This window comes from Rutilus rutilus (genome assembly GCF_951802725.1).
Source record: "Rutilus rutilus genome assembly, chromosome: 4".
Lineage (NCBI taxonomy): Eukaryota > Metazoa > Chordata > Actinopteri > Cypriniformes > Leuciscidae > Rutilus > Rutilus rutilus.
In genome coordinates this window covers 43525882-43548693 of record NC_140212.1, presented here as the reverse complement: position 1 = coordinate 43548693, position 22812 = coordinate 43525882, and the positions used below count along the sequence as shown (strand labels likewise).

Here is a 22812-nt window from a genome sequence, read left to right as displayed (position 1 = left end):
TGGCCCATAAAAATTCTATGCAGGACCCATATATGTGTTCCCAGATCAAACCCATGCCCACTCGGCCCATAAATAAACCATGCAGGACCCATATATGTGTTCTCAGTTCAAACACATGCCCACTTGGCCCATAAATATGACATGCAAGACCCATATATGTGTTCCCAGATCAAACCCATGCCCACTCGGCCCATAAATATGTCATGCAAGACCCATATATGTGTTCCCAGATCAAACACATGCCCACTTGGCCCATAAATAAACCATGCAGGACCCATATATGCATTCCCAGTTCAAACCCATGCCCACTCGGCCCATAAATGTGCCATTCAAGACCCATATATGTGTTCCCAGTTCAAACCCATGCCCACTTGGCTCATAAAAATTCTATGCAGGACCCATATATGCATTCCCAGTTCAAACCCATGCCCACTTGGACCATAAATATGCCATTCAAGACCCATATATGTGTTCCCAGTTCAAACCCATGCCCACTTGGACTATAAATATGCCATTCAAGACCCATATATGTGTTCCCAGATCAAACCCATGCCCACTTGGCCCATAAATATGCTATGCAGGACCCATATATGTGTTCCCAGTTCAAACCCATGGACACTTGGCCCATAAAAATTCTATGCAGGACCCATATATGTGTTCCCAGTTCAAACCCATGGACACTTGGCCCATAAAAATTCTATGCAGGACCCATATATGTGTTCCCAGATCAAACCCATGCCCACTCGGCCCATAAATATGTCATGCAAGACCCATATATGTGTTCCCAGATCAAACACATGCCCCCTTGGCCCATAAATAAACCATGCAGGACCAATATATGTGTTCCCAGTTCAAACCCATGGCCACTTGGCCCATAAAAATTCTATGCAGGACCCATATATGTGTTCCCAGATCAAACCCATGCCCACTCGGCCCATAAATAAACCATGCAGGACCCATATGTGCATTCCCAGTTCAAACCCATGCCCACTTGGCCCATAAATATGTCATGCAAGACCCATATATGTGTTCCCAGATCAAACCCATTCCCACTTGGCCCATAAATATGTCATGCAAGACCCATATATGTGTTCCCAGATCAAACCCATGCCCACTTGGCCCATAAATATGTTATGCAAGACCCATATATGTGTTCCCAGATCAAACCCATGCCCACTTGGCCCATGCCTGTCCCTTATGGGGCCCATGTAATCAGCTTATATGGGCTTCCTATGTGGGACTCGTACTACAAAACCTACATGGGACCCGCTGATTTCACCCAGCCAAAGCCCATGCCCACACAGTACCCATGGAACCCGTAGTTAACCCATCTGGGCCCCACGTGTCATTGCTGGCTGGGTTGTTTGTGTACAAAAAACAAAGCCAGACACCTAGACAAAAATGGAAAGGCACGAATAAAAAAAAGTATCTATCTATAAGGCTTGTCTGTTTCTCTCTTGCAACGTCCAGAAAAGTAGTCTAGACCACCTAGTCTAATCCTTATCCAAATGTCTTTGACCTCCTCTCACTAGCCCTCTCGAGTCACACGTAGTTATCTCTCCTTCTGTCTTATATGGACTGTGGACCTTGTTTAAATTCAATCACTACTCATATTGGTCTGATGTTTGTCAGTGCATATGCATGCCTCAGGGAGATACTATAATATCTAATTAAAAAGATTACAATTACAGCATTTTAATTCCTTGTTCATGTAAATTATTATTAATTAAATTTAAATGTAATTTAATTAAAGCAGTATTGTGCAGGCCTAGTTTAACTAGACATTTATTAAATGGTTTCACACAGCACTAATTGTTCCTTTTGTTTTCCTTTAGGTATCAGAGGAAAAGGAAGAGAGATGAACGCCCTGACATGCAACCTGCTTCTTCCATGGCTGAGATGGAACAAGACTGCACCATTGATCATTGCAGTGGTATGAATAATCTCTTAAACGTAAACCTCAAACTAATGCAGTCTAATACACAAGCCCTGTGGTCCCACAAGCTACACCCTCCAAAGTTGTCATAATTTTTCACTGAACTTCTGAGGAAGCTGAAGGGGACCGCCCACTGTCGAGAAAGGAACATGATGATCTTTGCTTTACACATCATCAACTGCAGGAAGACTATTTAAATTTTTATAGCTCGACCTAGCAATTTGACTGCAAGGGCCCAGACCTGGTCTAATTACAAACACAACAGTACGTTAAAATATTTGATTGCCATCGTACCTGCTGGGGCAATTTCATTTTTGTCTCCAGGGTGGGGTGGGCGAGTTTCTGATAAACAGATCACCAAAGAGTCAGGTTTTCTGGAACTGTTGGAGCCTATGGACGAGGTTTTAGCTGATAGGGGATTTTTAAAAAGGGATGAGCTTGCAGCTTGCGGTGCCATTCTTTGTATTCCTCATTTCACTAAAGGCAAAAAGCAACTGTCTGCACTGGAAGTAGACACATCCAGACAACTGTCTCGGGTTAGGATTCATGTTGAACGAGTCATTGGTCGGTGGAAAAACTTCAAGATTTTACAAACTGTTATTCCTGTGTCTCAGGTTGATATGCTAGATGATGTAGTGATTGTATACGGTGCTCTAATAAACCTCTGTAAAAGTGTGGTTCCCAAATAAAGAAAATCATATATTACATATAATAATTTACTGTCACTTGTTTATTTAAGCTACTGGATAATGACATGGAATTGTACACGTCTTAAATTGATGTGCATCTGCATACAAACAAGTAACAATTACAAGTGCATCTGTATACAAACAACAAAATACATTCAAGAAATACAACACACACATAAGTGAAACGGTAGTTCATTAGTCAACACTTGGCTTCTGGCATTGACAAAGAAAACAGTCAGTTGTTTTGACATTCTCTACATAACCAAATTGTTGACTTCCTTTTGATCTGTGCGCAGCTGTAATGGAAGTGGCAATTACATCTGGCACAGGTGATCATTTTCCCGAAATCTGGCCTTTCACAGATTTTGCAGACTGGCTGTGCCCGCAAGGAAGGGTCATGTCTTCTTGTTAGGATCTCAGGCAACACAGTTGAAATGAAGGCATTTTCAAATTGAAAGACTTGTCCAGGCAAAACTGTGTAACCCTACGGTGGTAGTTCTGCTTATAGGCAGGCTAAGAATCTATTGTAGGAGTTATCTAAATTTAGATTCGATTAGGAGGTTGGTTATGTACTAATCATATGGTCAAAAGACTCATAGATTCCACTCCAAAGGAAGCACAGGACAATAGATTAAAGTTTGAATGTAGTTCTTATTCAAATTATTTTTCTTATTTTCTTATTCAATATTTAGTTCAACAAATCAGCCACAACTTTTGAGATCTCATGAAACAAAAACAAAAGGGAAAATCTGTCAAAGAAAAAATGTGTTACCCTTGAGTGCACTCATATATTTTAACTGTCCAACCACCCCTTCAATACTTAGCGTCCATATCAAACCACCCAATGGAACCGTTGCAGCGCTGTTAGTTGAGGCAGTGGACCAGGGAACCAGGCACCAGGGTGAACAGAGAGGAATCCAGCTTCGGTGGAAAGAACACCAGGGATCCGGGACCAGAAGAAGCCTAAAAAAAAGCCTTTTTTTTTTTTTAATCCACTGTAATCCACGAGATAACTTTGTTTTACAACAGGTGTCGTCTAATTTTCAATGTAGTTCAACCTCGAGGATATATTTCGTTTTCTAAATCAATTTCAATCTTAATATTTACTTCTGCTCTGGCTCCCGTTTTTCCAGGCTTTTTTAAGGCAAGGCGAATGCCAGAGAACAGCAGAAGAAGAACGTTTCATTGTGCACTGCCACCTAGTGGCAAACTAGATATTGCACTTTACCCTAGTTTTAAGTGTTTGCATTAAAGGTCATATCAGGACTTTATTGGGGCAAAATTGACAGGGTTACACCTGCTTGTCCTCTGCGCTTCCCTGAAGACCATCACGGTATTTGTAAGTACACTTAATTTTTACCAAACCTTTGCCACAACAGGTACATCTTACCATGCCATCTGGTGATGATCCGAGGTGTGGCTCAGAAGGCCGCACCATTAGGTCACAGGAACTTACACTGAAGTCTTGATGGTTTTCGACCATAAGGGATGTGTAGGCTTGTCTTGCAGTTTCTTCTATGGACTTACCCCAGAGAACAGATGGGACATTTAGCTGTGTTGTACTGCATTATCTCACTCGTAGGTAGGTGTTGCTGATATTGTCAGCTGTAGCCACACGATAAAACCTAGTACTTGTAATTCGACCAGCCCTGTAGGTTTGCCAATCCTCTGAGCTTGACTGTTGTCGTGTGACGAATTCCAGCCTTTCACACAACCTTTCATGAGGTTGTAGTTTATTCTTCAGTCTGTGAAATGTGTCCTCACTTTTCACCTGCAATTCTTGTGGTGAGAGTTCCCTGAGTGTTCCATCAAATAAAGCAGTCAAGGGTAAGTTTGAGCGTTCCTCTGTATCAGTATCGGATGCTGTGTGTGTATCACTATTTTCTAGACTTGTCAGTACTGCAGCACCAGGGGCTATAATCTGCAACTCTTTGATGTCATCATCTGTCAACACTGTGAAAGGAGAACTAGACAATTATAACACTATAGGACATGTACAACAGTATAGTCACATTTCAGCAACACTTTTTTTGTGTATCTAACACTCCCTCAATTTATATAATAATATATCATTTGAAATGGTTCGTGCACAATCTAGATCTAGATACTCTTATTTCCAGAATGTTGGGATTTACACATAATCAAACTACCATAACACTATACAGCATGGCATGCAATTATGCATTACAGTGTAAGATGGCTGTAGAACAAACTTAATCCTTATGTTGGGTGACCATATTCCAGGACATGTCCGGCCGGGGTTTCGAGATCGCCCAAAATATCCGGGATACGGCTTTTGCTTTATCGTCGCCATTCATTTTGTTTACATGCACACCTTTTGATTCAGTAGGACTGAATTAATTCCGATTGGTGAATCTGAATGTAGTGTTTACATGAACGCTAAACAAGTGATCGGTTGATGTGCGTTTTAGCATTGCTAAGAAAATTCCTGTGTTTTCGTCTCGATCGGGATCCGTGTGAAGCAGAATGCATGACCTGCAAAGCTGGCACGTACGTGTCAGTGTCAAATAATGTAATAATGTAAACATAATGAATGGCGACTGTAGAAAGATTTTGGGCGATCTCGAAATCCTGGCCAAACATGTCCTGGTTAAACAGGACGTATGGTCACCCTACCTTGTGTGACATTACAATGTCAAAAAACTTGGGAGGAGTAATGAAAATAAACAAAATTAACTTTTTGCAAAACTACTCCTCTACTCTACTCCTGACCGTTTCTGGAAGCTGCCTGTCTAGCCTGCCTGTCCTCTATGGTTTGTGGAAGCTGATTTTCTTTAATGGGGCTGGTTCGACTTCTTTCCTGCTTAAGTCTTTCCACTTGCACTCTCCAGAAGTGACTGCTGGTTTCTCTGTCCATCCCATTCTAACACAGATTTCGATTTTGAATAAAATTGCAGCTGCATGACTGCAGCATGACCCAAGCCTGAAATTAAATCACATATAATTTACATGTCAAACCATTATCCTTCATGAGTGGGTCTTGAAATTAACACTTGCTCTCAGCAAATGGGTCTGCAGGTAAGACATAGCTACAAACTAAATACTACTAACATGCCTACTATGATTTTTTTTTTTAAAGTTGGCTACTATGTATGCCTGTTCTAACCGTGTGCTATGTGTCTTAATGACATGTCCAAGTTTTTTGTTTTTTTTCGCCATCGCGCACTGACACGATTTCCACGCATCTCCGCGCTAACTGGTGAAATGACAGACACACGTTTAGTTTAGCAGTAGCTACCCTAGAGGAAAGGTGACGAATGCAGGGTATAAGTGATTAGTAGTCGTGACAGTTTTCTAGGGAAATAAAACCATCAAGTCAAGGAAATCAGTCTAAAGTGCATCCGTCTCCAATGATAAATACTTAATGTTACCCTGCCATGCAGGTGCAATTTGCAGTATGGATGTAGCCTTCCCGCTTGTTGAAAAGTCACCCAGGCTTGGTACATAGAGGTGTTTTTCCCTTGGCGCTGGCTCGGTAAACCCTCTGCTTTTAACACAGAAAAGTCATCGCCTATGTAGCAGGGTGAAGTGTATCTGTGTTGATTATTGGCCAGTGTCATGTGAAACCATTGAACCTATCAACAGTCTGGTGTCATGGTATAAAATGGGGAGGTTTTTTGTCACTTGGGATGCGTCATCGACACCCGTACCGCCCCTTTACGGAGGCCGCCATTTATGAATGGAGAGTATGAAGTGCTGTCTCGGCTCTGTGCGGCCGTGCACAATCTGCCCCGGGCTTTGAGGTTGGTAACCTACGTCTGTTTTGAGGATTTTCATCAATGGAATGTGTATTTACTATTTTGAGTCTGTGTAGTTCATTGACGAGCAACCGGCGGTATGTTGAGGCCAGCGAACACGCATAGTGCTGCGCTGAGTACGTTTCCGGTATGTATGAGAGCCAGTCGCGTGGTTTGTCCCTTTTATTGTTTTATTAGTAATTTTTCTGTTTCATGTTCGACAGATTTGAGTGACGAGAGCAAGGGTTTCACCTCTATATTGCGGGAAGAGATGCGCGTCTGTTGACGTAACGCACTGCTGTCTTGCCTGGGCTTAGTTTTGTCGTCTTTTCGTTGGAGCGAACTTGAACTTGCATAACAGCGAGCTGGGACGATTCCTCGCCGCAGTGTGCGAATTAACGTGGAAGCGCGGCTGTTTCCTCGCTGACTTGTTCTGCTCTTTGAGTGTGTGTGCGGCCGACCGTGGCATGTTTGTTTTATTTTGATGTGTTTCTTGGTTTGCTTCGAATTTTAATTTAGATTTCTTTATTTTTGTCTTGTGCTCATTTTTGCGTATTTTGTATGTAATTTATTTTTCTTTGTTTGTTTAAGTTTAATTAGTTTATATGTTTTGTTTGTGTATTTTTATTTATTTTATGTTTGTGAACTGACGGTTTCTTTCTTTTTTTGGGGGGGGCTGGCTTTTACCAGTTAATGGTTATTGTTTGTCCTTTCTTTTTTTCTCGAAACAACGTGACGAAGAAAGTGTATCGAGGAGGGGTTTAGCTGCTGTTTAACGGGGTTCACGTTGAGTGCTGTGTTTGAGTGACCTGACTTCACCAGAGCGGGTGTGTGTGGATATTAAGTGTGTTGTGTGAATTGAGGGTCACAGCAGGCCATCTCCCTCCTAATTAAGCTTTCTTGTGTATTTGTATTTTTGTATTTATTTCTTTATTTTGAAGTTTTGTAAAGTGGTGTTTGTTTTCCTTTTCTTTTTGACATGTGAATATTGAGCCCTTGATGTTAATGTATTGATGGTTTTAAATTTTGTATTTGAATAAAGCTGCCTCATCATTGATATTCCCTGGCCTATCTCTCTGCTTACCCATTTCTTTTGGTAACGAACCTGTGCGCTCCCTGATTTGGGGCTGATAGTTCCCGGTATATACCGGGTGGCGTAGTTGAACGTTATATAATAGTTTCATACAGTTCCCTCAAGTACCTGACGCCACTGGCTACACCTATATCACTATATAAAACCATCTGGACATGCCCACAGACTATGTAATTATAAACGTCTAGCGATTTGTAGGCTCTTAGTTTTTCTCCCGTGTAAACACTCAGCTTGTCCACCAGATAGCTGTATATGGCGGGCCAGTGAATATCTGGCCACTTGCTGACATTGTATGTCTACCCATTCTGTTATGAGCTCGGGATCAGGCAGACAATCGCCATTAACTAAAACAAGTTTGTTATGGTACTGTTCCCGTTCCTGTGGTGGCAAAGACAGTGCATAACTTGACACAAAATGTCGGTCTATTAGCCGCGCCATTTTTCTGACCCCATGCTGCGCGCACCTAACCTAGCATTCGAATGTTTACAAACACTGTTTGTTTGTACAAGCACTGTTGTGGTGATTCCGGAGGAGATCTCCTTGCCCCTAGCCTCCCTCGAGGAGGTTGATCACTTTGAAGGGTGGTTGAAAAACTCAGACAACACAGCCAAAAAACAGCACCTAGTATTTATGCTTATATAACATCTAAGTCCACTAACACTTGGTATTCACATGGTATTCATGCTGTTTTTGTTGTCAAGGGTCATCTCAATAAGATTTGGGAAGGTGCCCGGTGATATTGGTCAAATTAAAATATTTGCCTTCAAAGTACATGTTCCCACTGGAATGAATGGGATTTTTATGGATTTAGATGGTAAAGGTTTACAGCTAACACATTTTAGCCTGTCCCATTAAGGGAAAACTGATTCAACCATATAAAATAACCTGAAAGCTTATTGCCTCAAGATGTAATTCATGACATGAGATATGTCCCACAATCATTGCTATGTTGCCCATACCTCTCTATCATTTATCAATCTCTTACTTCTCACTAATTTAGTCTCTTGTTTCCACAGGTGGGGATGCTGGCCTCCATTGGGGGAAGAGATACCAAACACGTAATATTTAACATTTTGGCACACATTTTTCCCGACATTGTAGCCAAATCAATCAATTGGAAAGGGATGAACAATAAATAAAAAAATTCAGTGAGATGGCAACCAAGTCCTTTATGGCTCGTAAGTATTTTATATATATGCCTTTCACTCGGTCTCTACTTAATCACCACTCTCTCATTTATTCACTCACTACTCACTCCACACCACTTTAGTCACATTTATTATTATTTATTTATGCAAGCATTTTACTATAATGTCATGTAATAAAGAATCTTTGAATATTGAATCTAATATTTACTCTTTGCTTCTTTGCTTTGTGTGCTTTTTGTATGTCTTATAGGAGCAGTGAGGAAGAATCGCATGTCTGACAAAGCCACCGACACGGAGATAAATCAATACGCCATCAAATGGTTTAATCTGGCTTGCGACCGCGGGGGTGGCCGCCATGCCCTGTCACACACAACTAATGAGCAGTAAATATATGTGCAGTGTTCACATTAGGTTTTACTTGGTTTTGTATTTTTTTGTAATTTGAATAATTAACATTGATCTTTAACCCCCTGGGGTCAGCAGTTGTGCCGGCGATACCAGCTCGCTTTTTTTCTTATACTAGAAACATATACTATGTTGATTTTGATCTTACATTTAAGTGTTATACATCATTCAAAACTGTTAAATGTCTTCTTCTGTGTACACATAATAAAAACAAAATGTTGTGTTTCTCGTAAAATAAAGAAAATAAACATGATGCGCGTTCTGCTGTCTCTCTCAATGTGAAGTTCATTCTGAAACGCGACAGAAAATGACCTGTAACTCAGCGAATGTTTGTCACACAGACTTGAGACGTATGTCTTTACAAAGCTTGGAGTCTCTATTTTTAAATGATGTAAATTATATCAAAAACAAATATTCTCTGTTTAAATAATCCGTATGAAAGCAACGACATGTACAGTTTCTCAAACGCATCCTCATTAGCTCTAATGTGACCACACCCACGTGCAAGAGCTGTTCACATGCAAATAGTCCACGTGGAGGAACGCAGGGCTGTAAATGCCCATCACCTCAAAAACAAAGAATCAGAGACTCCAGTAACTTACTCCTCTGCTTTTCATCGAGTTTGGAAGACTGTGTTTGTGCTGTGCTGTTTACCTTGGATTTACCTTAGAAGAATTAGAAGAACGCGATTTGAAGATAAGAAAGATTTTTAAGGTAGAATAGAATAATGGGGAAACCAGGTAAGTCATTTCCACTCATAATAGTAAGCATGTTATCGTTGTATAAACTTTACATTGTAGCTACTAGTTAAACTGGTGCCAGACTAAAATGTATGTTATGAAATGATATTGGAGTACAAACATGAAGCCTAATGTCGTACATGTATCTATATATAGACAGAAACATGCTGAATTGTGAACTAGACAGGTAAGTATTTATATGTACGACACAAGGATGTTTTTATGTTCAATAAAACACAGCATGATAAAAGTAGGCTAGTATGAGTGTTTACTTTATTATAATGTTTAGACCCATGTTTACTGTTAAATTGTGTTTGTGGATATCTGCTCAAATGTACATATAATATGGTAACAATAATGTTTCATAATGTGGAGCGGCTCGATCGCTTCAGTAAATGGTCTCTGCACACGCTGTGAGTTTGAATCATGTTTTTACTCCAATCTCATTTTATAACGTCATAACGAATGGAAACATGAACTGTTACATCACAGTTCAAGTAACATATGATAATACATATATGTTTTTCTAGTGTAGTGCTACTGTAGTGTTCCTTTTTAATGATTTATAGGACGCATACTATATAGGCTATTGTTATTATTATTTTATGCAGCACTACACGTAGCCTATATGCCTACAAGGCACAACAAACCTGGTGTTCATCATTTATATATATATATATATATATATATATATATATATATATATATATATATATATATATATATATATATATATATATATATATATATATATATATATATATACATATATACATATATGTATGTGTGTGTGTGTGTGTGTGTATTTTGTAAATTTAAATTTGAATTTAAATTTGTAAATTTTTTGTAAATTTATTTTGTAAATAAAGCGCAATTTTAACCAGAAAAATTGATATCAGCATGTTCACTGTTTTTTTTTTTTTTTTTTTTTAGGGACCAGATGCCCCACTGATGAGTCCTGCTGACTTCAACATTCACATGAGTCTCTGTACATGAACATGGTAAAGTGAAAAATCAAACACCTTGGAAATGACAGGTATGTACGTTTCAGGAATGACACAAAGGTGTGTGACTGTTCAAGTCTGTGTCTTTAGATCAGTGTGTTCAATTATGTGCTTTTTTGTCATTTGTTGTGTATCTTTGGATTATGTTGTGTTGTAAATAAATCCAAACAATCAAAAAGCCATTCTTTTTTAAATCTCCTCATTCTTTGTGCAAGGTTGATAGCACCTAATAGGGCCATTATGGGAGGGTCTTTGTCTTTCTCAGGTGTGAATCAATATTCATGATGATTCACGCCTCCTCGCATAAAGCTTTCTTACACAAAACACGTCTTACAAATTTTACAAATTTAAAAAAAAAAATTAATTTATTTTTTGTCTTACAAAAAAACTAATTTTATTGTTTTATCTGAATGAGTACGCAGGATCAGTGGTTCCCAAACCTGTCCTGAAGGCACCCCAATACTGCACGTTTTCTTTGTCTCCCTAATCAAACACACCTGATTCAACTCATCAGCTCATTATCACATGGGTTAATGAGCTGATGAGTTGAATCAGGTGTGTTTGATTAAGGAGACAAAGAAAATGTGCAGTGTTGGGGTGCCTTCAGGACAGGTTTGGGAACCACTGCGCTGGATGATTTTCACATTTTTGGATCAAATATTCTAGGCTACATGATACAATTTTCAAAAGTCGTGTGAAGAAATAATCAGTATGGGTTTCATGACCTTATTTCAGTGACAATTTTTATGTTATTTTTTCACAAACCACGCATAAATGTCATTATCTCAAACCTACAAACTTTTACATACATGCTGCTGATATATTATTGTAGCAGAGTTTGTGCTGAATACAGTGTAATCAGACTTTAGCCATGAAAATGTCACAAGTAACAGAAATAAGCACAAATGTCAGAGCATGTCAGAACACCTCCAGGGCCCAGAAAACAGCTCAGACCTCAGAGGGTTAACTTCAGATACCTCGGCTCTTCCACAAAACCTCTGAACGAGTGGCAGTTTTTCCGCAGCCATCCAACTGCGGTCCAGAGGTCTTTTACTATCTGTGTTTCCTTCATGAGAGAAGAGTACAAAAAAGGGATGACATTTTTAATTCATTTAAAATAAATTAAGGGAAGAGATGGTTTGCACCACATTTAGCTGCCAGCTAATTTCCATCTGTTGTCCCTGGGGAGATTGGAAGTGTCCTCAACAATACATTGTGTTTTAATCAGGATGCATGTAAATTAATGTTTTGAAATTATGTTTCTTTCATGTTTGAGACAATAAAAACATATCTTGTCGCCGATTTCAGTGTCATGTTCTTTAGGTGGTACCTGCACATCAACGGCAGCATGTTTCCTGTGACAAAATCATTTTTAAGTTAATTTATAGACAGAGAAAAACTTGAGAGAGCGAGAGAGTTACCTTTCAATGGCAAAATTCTCCATCAGAATAAGGCACCACCATTTTCGAATAAGGGGAAAACCAGACTTGCATAAGGGGGAAAAAAGTGTTAATAGATCAATTTAATAGATTATATTATCTAGTTATAATATATTTTTAAACAAAGACTTACAGCTGTGAAATCAAAGGGTGCCTACAAGACCATGTACACGCGTGCAACATATTCTAGCATTGCTAACATCGCAGTCTGTTCATTATCAAAATAAAATACAGTCAACCAAACATATAGAAAGTTACACTGCTCAATTTAAATAGTCTGTAGTACAATCTGTGCCGTGCAGCGTGACCACCGCCCCACTGTGCTGTTATAGCCTGTGTGAAGGATGATGTTTTACGTCTATAATGCGAGTGAAGTTAGTGGTGTTGGAGCCTGTTGTGGGAACCGGGTATCTTAAATTCTAATGTTTTGTGCGCCAGTATTCAGGAACACATCTCATCTGAAATGAGACGTAAATTGATTGAGAAAATTGTGCAAGGTGCCCCCAAAATTAGCCTTATTATTGACGAGGCAACAAGTTTAAGCAAGAAAAGTGAGACTGCAGTTACAAGACATGCCTGTCGATATATTTGTGGATCTAGATGGAGCTGGATGATTTGAGTGCCGAGGGAAATTGTTCAGAGCCTTCTGTCGAGTCTAGAGAGACACAACTTTACGAGGGAATTCCTCTCCAAACAGCCGATGGAGCGTCTGTGATGTTTGGATGTAAAAGTGGGGTAATTGTTAGGATCGAGGCCTTGTTCCCTGGTGTCAGCGGTTGACACTGTACGGCTCATAGACTTGAGCATGCTGTAATTCACACGCTCAAAGCAAATGGATCATTGATCATTTCAAATTCCACATGGACAAGCTTTACTCGCTCTAAAACACATCCGACAAAACTAGAATGGAACTGAAAGAATGTGCAGAAAGTCTAGGCATTCAGCTGCACAAAATTGGGAGAATAGTAGAGCCTCGGTGGGTCGCGTCAAGCTTCAGAACTGTCAACAGTATGGGGAAATCACCCTGCTCTCCATAAGCACTTCAGCGAAGCAGCTGCTGATGCCTCACGCAATTACAGGAATACTGGATTCTAAACCACTAAGAAATGAGACAATCAAGAGCTTGAAGCAGAAATGAGGGAGAAACACCCACAGGGATTAAAGTTCTCCGTCGCTACGACGGATGTCCGTTAATTGCAGCGAGTCTACAACGGATTTCCGTCAATAGCAGGGTTCCCGTCTGTTCTTATGTCTTAAATTCACTTTTCATAATTTTAAGGCTGTAAATATGCTTACATTTCTCAAATAGTCTAATAAATGTCTTATTTTCAGTTTGAATAGGTCTTAAATTAAGGAATGACGATGTGTATTCACCCTGCTGAGGGGATGTGATCAGAACCTGGAGTGGAGTGAAAGCACGTTCCTCTCTCCACTCTAAGCGTTCTGTAATCACTCAGAATTTTCCATTTCCGCTCACGGAAAAACTACTCCGTGTTCACTCCATTTTACATACCCACCATCGAGGTTCCTGAGGTCAGGACCTCTGTAATTTTTCGAAGTGCATATAATGAAGGTTGTGAAATAATTGCCTAATGTTAACTCTACTTTGATGCTGCAATGATATTGCATACCGGCAAGATAACCGACCTCATCTGAGCTGCTTTAGGGGCCGTTCACATGTTTGTGCTCTCACGTTTGTTATTTTAAATGTAGATGCGCGAAAAGTGCGCCCAAATAGAGAACTCTCGCTTGTTTTCCCAGGTAAGATGAATAAAAAAAATCAAAGTAGGCTTTAGGACTTTATGTTCACAGAAGGTGCGAGCCGAGCACGAATTCCAGCGCGACGCTTTCAGTGAACGGTAATATAGTGCGAGTCTGGCCTTTGAGATTTAAGTAGCTAAACCAAACAACTGTTTATGATAAAAGTATTAAATGAGTAACATAAACTATCATTTTGCAAAGACTGTATCAATCAAAGCTCAGCTTTGGGAAGATAAGATACACAGGTAAAGATTAGGAGACTGCGAAAAGAAGAAAGAAAGAATGTGATGGAGACAAAGGAGGAAGAGCAGGTGTTGCATACTGTGCCCATGAGATTAACATTATTACAATGTATTCCTATTTAAAGGTGCATTGCGCAACATTTCATGTTAAAAATACCCGTTTTTCTAACCCATACATGCTTAAACAATTGCCTGATGGGCTGAATGAGCCCTTCTCTGATCACTGCGATTGCCTCTATAATCCTGTACAGTAAAATAAATAAGAGGGATTCGGGTCGGAATCGACTGGGCGTGACGTCATGCGCGTTCACGCTCACCTGGCTATGTCTGGCAGGTTTGTGTATTCGCCGCCATTATCCGCATCAGCGAAGACAACTCAAGCGACTTTTGCAAAAGTAGAAGATGGATTCAAAGAGACCGGCTTCTAGTTCATCCCAAACCCCAACGCAAACTCCACGTAACCGCGTGCACAACTCTGGTTGCAGTTTCGCGTGTCGCCAGAAGGGGGCATAGTTCTGCAAAAACTCAGAGACTTGCGCAATGCACCTTTAACACATATAAATGTTCTTTGCTAATTACAGTGGAAAATATAAGCTCAATTTAACAACACTAGTAATTATAATGTAATACAAGTGGTATTTTGTAAATATAAATATTTGTATATGGTCCTCGAATATGTTATATTTCACCAGTATCAGCATTGGGGGTGTTTGCACAACATGCATCATTAAGCCAGTAGGTGGCGACAAGTGACTGTCTTCATGAGTGAACAATTGAACAATTAAATGAACAGATTAGTCAAAAAACAAGTTGCTGAAACCAATCTTTGATGCTCATATAAATTGCTCATTTGTCTCTGGACACAGAAGTATTGCATTGGCATTTGATTAAAATGTAACTTCTATGCAAAATAATCCTTAAATTATTTCTCATTTAAGGCCATTCCCATTTCGAATATGTGATTGTGTTTTGCCAACAATAAGCATAAACATTCTGCATTTCCATTTTGTAGTGTGGATCATTCATTGCAGTATAAAAAAAAAAGCTCGTACTGTTCACTTTTCATATAATCAACATAGATCAAATAAAAAAATATCGGCTAGGTTAAAACCAGATATTATATTATGTATAGTTTGTGATATTAGGTCACTTTTCAGCAAAAGCTCTGTTGGCTTTTATTATTTGAGAAGAAAAAATTGTGTTAAAATTATGCAAATGGTTAATTATTTGTATGACGATAATAAATTATATTATTTGTATAATAAACGAAGGCCTTCTGAGGGTAATCCGTGCGGTTTTGTCGTAAAAATATACATATTTAAAACTTTATAAATGAAAATAACTGGCTTCCGGTAGCGGTCGACGCGCGCTCACGGAGATGGATGCTGGCGTAAGACGTAGGACGTAGCGTAGGAAGCGTCGTGACGTAGAACGAACGTAGAGTTTTGTTTTGCTCTGCTCTCTGGCTGCGCTGTCACGTTCGTTCTACCGCACGGATTACCCTCAGAAGGCCTTCGTTTATCCCCCTGGAGCCGGATGGATTACTTTTGTGAGGGATGCATGCACATTTTCGGACTTGAAGCAGCTGGACCCCATAGCTTCACATTATAACCACTGAAAGATCTAAGACATTTTCTAAAATAACTGAAAATGTGTTCGTCTGAAAAAAGATTGACATATGGATCTCGAACGGCTTGAGGGTGAGTAAATCATGGGCTAAATATCATTTTTGGCCGAACTATCCCTTTAAACTATGTTATTCCCTTAACTAAGACGAGTTGATACATACATCTCTTGTCTCAGTGCGTGCACTCAATCGCTCTGGCGCATGGCAACACTTTGATAGCACTTAGCTTAGCCCAGTTCATTCATTAGAATCCAAAAAGAGATGAAGTTAGAAGTGACCACACTGGATGTGTGACCGGCTGTGGAATGGGATTTGGCTGAATACATTTTTTTTGCTTTAACCCCTGCACTCAGAAACACCTCATATGTGCCGCTCACAAGTATAAGAGGCTTTCCTTGTCATTAATGCTTGGATAGACACCACTTCTCCTTCGATTATTAATAATGGCTAGTGCGGCGGAATGATTTATCGCGAGAGTAAAAAAACTACGTTTTAGTTGCAGAACATCGGTTAATGGAAACGGCATCATTTCGCAATAGTTTTTTTTATCAACATTTAGAAAAAATTGCACAAATCTGTAATGGAAACACACCTAGTGTGACCCACAGCACCTACACCAGTCTCATCGTGCGTATATCCTCTCACTCTTTCATTAACAATTTGGGACTCATGTTTGATGCTCTTTAGGAGTTAACACTTGAACTCCAAAAAAGAGACTGCACGATAATTGATGCACACAAATCAATTGTACGACAAATGCGAGTGTTTGACGCAATGCCAGATTAGCCTGGGTTAACTAAGTACAACTTTGTATACTAAATACAAAATGTATTAATAATATGTCCAATGTCATTAGAATACAGAAAAAGCCAAGAAGAGTTAATGATTAGCTGGAAACTAAAAAATATCAAAAGAAAAATAAGAGAAGATGAAGAAAAAGAACAGGAGGGTAACATTCATCTATACATCAATCACAGTGAACAAATTAAAGTCCTTACAAATTGAATACGTTCTACTTACTTTTTTATGTACTGAAGATGTAATACTGTTAACATATATTTTAAATTCTTTCAAAAAGGTTTCTTTTTGGGTAAACTTACATTAATGGATATAAAATTGGCAAAGAACATAAATATAATTTATAACAAAGCCAGCATTATTTTAGTAGGGTCAGAATAAAAGTATTCAAAAATAATGCAAAGTGAATGATGGTCTTGTAGTTGCGCTATCACTATTTAGTGACGCAATTATATGTTCCGGGAAAACTAAAGGTGTATAGTCAGTGTCAGTCACAGCGCCTTTTAATTGCTTATTTTGATCCGGAATTTATTAATTTACAAATTAAGCACTGGTGATGGTCTGATGGATATACCTTAAGAGTTACAGTGTTTCTAGTGAACTGGTTGTTGTATCTTGTTGTGTCTAGAAACTGAACACCATCCACTCTTAATAAGTGTAGATGAGGAGTAACAACTTAATAAGAAACGTCTTTATATTAATATAGTCAATAATCTGGGGACATGTTAACCAGATTCCATTATCATGTAGATTAAGTGATTTTAAACTATTTTCATTTAAATTTTACATTCAGACAGTCACTGTAATCCTTTACAGGCCCTCTTAATATAATGCACTGTAATCAAATAAAGTTGCAATTTGATTTTATATTTTGAATAAAATGGATATTATGAAAAGGATTCAGTCTTAGTTAAGAGAAACCACACATTTAATTTTGATCTACAATTTTTTTTAATGAGTTCGGAATGTTTAAACATTTTTACCAATCTTTTATAATATGAAGATTCCCTTGATTGAGAAAATCACCAATGCTCTGTATCTGGTATTATAATTGTGATCACTATACACTTGCTTACATTTAAATTAATTCATAATTTATCTTATCACTTGAATGTGTTTTCTGTATGTTTATCTCTACTTTTTTTTAGCGTGTTAAGAGGACTTCTATTTTGGTGGGTTAGTATTACGTCATAAGGCTGCGCCGCGCTCCCTCATCTGTGATTCTGCTGAAGAGAGGTTTGTGTTTTTAATCATTTTTAATGTTTAAACCAATACAACCTGTTCGTACTATTATATAGAGAACTGTGAATTAAGTTTTTATTATTATAATTTTTTTTTTTTTTACTAAGGAATGTAACTCTGTAGGCTTATGTAAATAATAGCATTAATGAACAGTTTTATATGAGTAAAGCACAAGCTTCGTTTCCTAAATGCCACTGCCAAAAGCGTTATTTGTCCAAACTGTCCGCAATAAACAATGTTTATCCATATTATTTAGCAGCCCAAGACTGTATTAATGTTTACAGATCCAGACGCACTAACGTTACCTCCGCTCACAAATCTGGACATCGTTAACCTTGTTTTTGAATTGAGTGCGTACACTTTGCAGGAGTTTAAGAGCTAGCCTATACATCCCTTCAAAATAGATTGATGTATCTTTGCCCATCACAGTTTATGTGTAACGTTACTTAAAAAGAGTCTTTGTGGATGCAATCACATAGCCTAACTTAGACTGTAAAAAATAGTGCAATCAGTACAGAAACAGATACAAGCCACTTAACGTATTTATTAGGCAGTTATATAAAACCTTGATTCACTAACATTTTAAAAAGGCATGTAAAAAGATGTACAGAATATCAAAGCAAATTGTTAATTGAAAACAAAATAAATATAATTTATTTGATTCATGCAATGTGGCTTTATCGTCTGCTAACATGAACCACAAATTCAACATCATTCGTCAACTATCCTACAAGTCATCAAGGAATATACTAGGGCTGCACGATATATCGCATGAGGTTGTTATGCGCATCTCGTCAGTAAAGCCGGTTCCTTGATTAGTAGTAAATCGCCATCACCTGCTTTCAGATGGAGCGGCATTTACTACAAAGAGCCGTAGTTAACTGACAAGCTGAGCCATATCGCATTAATAATCGCTGGCGTACGTCCGCGATTTTAATGCGATATGGCTCAGCTTGTCAGTTAACTACGGCTCTTTGTAGTAAATGCCGCTCCATCTGAAAGCAGGTGATGGCGATTTACTACTAATCAAGGAACCGGCTTTACTGACGAGATGCGCATAACAATCTCATGCGATATATCGTGCAGCCCTAGAATATACAATACACAACCTCTAGCTTTGTACAACTTTTAACAAACGTTTTTGCAAACCAGTTGATTTAGCAATCACTGCACAACACTTAACGTTAGACACATGTTTGTAAGAGCACAGCAGACTATGACAACTTTGTCCAAGAAAACGTACTCGGTTACCTAATGTAACCTCGGTTCTCTCTAGAAGAGGGAACGAGAATTGCGTAAGTTGCTTACGCTACGGGAAAGTTATCTTTCTTCGAGATCTGAAGCCAAAAATTATCCTTAATTTTGTATTCATTGTCAACACAGTGCAGCAGCCAGCAGACCATGGCAGGCTGTATAAGCCTGCTCACTGGCTGCCCGGCGGCAACTGCTTAAGCCTACCAGTGAGCCCTGTGTGACGCTGTGAGGCTTCGCGCCCTCCACACCCTTCTAACCGTCAAGATGGGTGTGGCCAGTGTGTATATAAGGAGGGCTCGCAGGCTAAAATTCTGGTTTTCACAGTCTGAAGCGCAAAAGCTCGTGGCGTGACACGGCCGGTTACGCAATACTCGTTCCCTCTTCTAGAGAGAACCGAGGTTACATTAGGTAACCGAGTACGTTCTCTTACGAGAGGTTCTCTCGTATTGCGTAAGTTGCTTACGCTACGGGAACCCCTTGTCAACGCCGTGTGCGCCGAGCATCCAGTGCATGAGTCCCAGGGAGACCGGGGAAAACATGCCGAACAGGTGGCCGGTCAAGAAACGGGCCAACACATGTATAAAACACTTCACTTCATATGTAAAATAGAGCGGCACAGCCGGTCCATATATATCAATGTGAACGATGCGGCCAGTAGCACGGGCCCGCATAGTACATAAGCACATATAGGGGAAAAATAGAGCGGTCTCACCGGTCTATGTGTGGAGAAAATAACCTCAGCGCAACCGAATGTAGGACAGGCGGCCAGCGGCGCGGGCCAGCACTGGTACACAGGCGCTTGGTGGGGAACAGAGCGGCATAGCCGGTCTGTGTACAAAAACACTCTTCCCTTGGTGCCATACCAGACATATTTGCCAGTACGTGAATGTGGTCTGCGCATGAGCGACTGTGCAGAACATACATGCCACTTATACTGACAACAGTTTAGCCTGCAAGGCGGGAACTTCCAGGTTATAAAATCTCACGACTGTTGATGGGGAGGCCCAACCCGCCGCCATACAAATATCGTGGATAGAAATTCCGCTGGACCAGGCCCACAAAGAGGCCATGCCTCTAGTGGAGTGGGCTCTGATACCCAAAGGGCACTGCACGTGTTTGGAGGCGTAAGCTGCTGCGATCGCGTCCACTATCCACCTGGACAAGCTCTGTTTGCGCCCGCCGAAAGAAACAAAGAGCTGCTCGGAACGCCTGAAAGCGGCGGTGCGTACGTGTGTGCGCGTGTGTGTTTGTCTGTGTGTGTCTGTGCGTGTTTGTCTGTGTGTGTCTGTGCATGTGGATTTGTATGTGTGTGTGCGTCTGTGCGTGTGGATGTCAGTGTGTGTGCATGCTTGCGTTTGTTTGTATTCCTGCATGTGTGTGTGTGACAGTTAGGGTTGGCAACTTCAGAAAAGGAAAATGCGGGACAATCGTGGTTATTTATAGGAAAATGAGGGACACTCAGAATATTTGTACTGTATCACACAGTGTACGTCATTTCAGTGTCTGCAGTTAAGTTTGTGTTTAAAAGGTTATCAGACATAAACACATTTGTATTGCTTAACCTATTTATGTATTTAATTCTAAAAATAATTGTAATGTCACACATGAAAAAAGTCACATTACAAACAAACCATAGTTCAAAATAACAGCATTTATCTAAAATAGAAAGCTTTTTTAACATTATACACTAGGCTTACAGTTCAAAAGTTTGGGGTTAGTAAGATTATTTTAAAAAAAGAAAAAAAAAGAAAGTAATTGCCTACTTTTATTCAGCAAGGATGCATTACATTAATCAAAAGTGACAGTTAAGATAATGTTACAAAAGCTTTCTATGTACTTTCTAAAAGCTTTAAAACATTAATAATAATCAGAAATGTTTTGTGAGCATATTATTCCCTCAGGTAGATTACATGTTTTCTTGCGTGGCTGGATGTTGGACTCATGAACAATAATCACGTTGTTTGCATTCGCCAAAATTTATTAGCCGAAATCAAAACGTGGACAGTGAAAGGAAATTACCGTTAGCGCGAGACGAGTCCGGCTTGAAGCGGAAGCGACCAGACGGCAGAGGATTATGTTCGCAAATCAAACAATGATTTGTCTCAAAACAATGATTAAAAAAAGCTGTGATTGGACGATGACAGGTGTCGGTGATCATTCTCAAGTGTCGTGGTCAGCACTGCTGCTGTTGCTGTTGTATCAGTCAGTGGTTTATCAGCTTGTCAAAAAATGGGACACGGGAGGTCACGCACGGGACAAATAAATTAGGCCCAAAATACGGGACGTCCCGCCTAATTCGGGACAGTTGGCAACCTTAGTGACAGTATCATCCTAAACCAGCAACCCATCGCTCAACAGCACCATCTACAGGCCGATGAGTGTACAGTCACTAAATGTGCACATAAATGAATTTATTTTATACCCCCCCATGGATGAAATTCTACGAAACTTAGCATACCCCCAGAGGATGTCAAGTTAATCATACACATGAAATATGGTGCAGTTCTGAACATCTCAACTGAAGATAGGGGCGATTAAAGCAGAATAATATTGCATTTTCATTTTTTATGGGAGGGGCGCAAATCACAAATGAGTGATTATGGGCTAGGTTGATGTGGGCCCTTAAGACCAACATACCATAAAAATGTCTTCATCCTCGGTGCCACGGTTCAGGTAGTTATTTAGGAAAAACTGCATTTTTTGGGTTTGGGGGGGGGGGGGCCCCCGGGGACCAAACGAAATTTTTCCGTAAAAGTCTAGTGGGGCTACATGCCCACCAAATTTCGAAAAATTCAGTAGATGACAAAAAAAAAAAAAAAACTTTGACAATCCCTATATGACTGCTTTCGCTGACTACGCTAGCGGCGGTCATAATAACGCTGTTATTAAAAACTCGACATAAAATTCAGAAACAGCCTCCTACACAAGAATTCAAATACAGCGGGTAGAGCGGGATAGGGAACGATCCTCTAAATATGGCGGCGGACGGCATGACGTCACCTTCACATTCCCTAAGCAAAAATATTTTTTTTACATAGGCTATATGAATTTTGAATAGGCAGTTTCTCACTTTAAAAAAATAACAGGGGTATTATTAAGCATTAAAAGGCTCAACATTAAGCCTTGCCATGTGTAAATCGGTCAATCACTTGTGCGACTAAAACAATTGCTTTTCTGGAAAAATATATATTTTTTTGTGGTGTAAATATAATTTATTATGTAGGAATATTCTTATCAGTGTTTGATCATAAGCTTTGACATTTTTAAATCCGCATATGTCATATTTAGCCTACCTCAAGGGCTTTTATTTACCGTTATAAAGGGCCCAGAATATAAACACGTTTTGCAATGATCACTCAAATGTGGGGATCAAACACTTGTGTGACAACGATATGTAATGGAGGCAGGGTGAATGATAGAATGAGAATGATACATTTGAGCTGTAAACTATATTCTAAATAGAGTTGCATAATCTTCACTGACTTTGTCTTTTAATTTAGTCACGTTATATAATAAATATATCAAAAGTGTCACTGGCAAAACCTTCTTATCTTCTATTATTAGTCATAATTCCTCTAGTCTCTACCAGTGGAGGAAGAACTCAGATCTTTTTACTAAAGTAAAAGTAATAATACCATAATGAAAACGTGTTTAATTACATACAGTACTTTTATAC

General features: G+C 39.4%; 1 protein-coding gene across 2 annotated transcripts in view; it reads left to right on the top strand.

The window, feature by feature from the left end:
* The first annotated feature begins 17831 nt into the window (after window positions 1-17831).
* Window positions 17832-22812, top strand: part of LOC311289465 (uncharacterized protein) — a 33117-nt gene continuing 28136 nt past the window's right edge. The window contains exon 1 of one of the 2 annotated variants that reach the window (XM_084407501.1): window positions 17832-17876. The gene's annotated coding sequence lies outside the window, so the exon portion shown is untranslated. The remainder of the gene's footprint in view (window positions 17877-22812) is intronic. The other variant, XM_084407502.1, reaches the window with a different exon arrangement.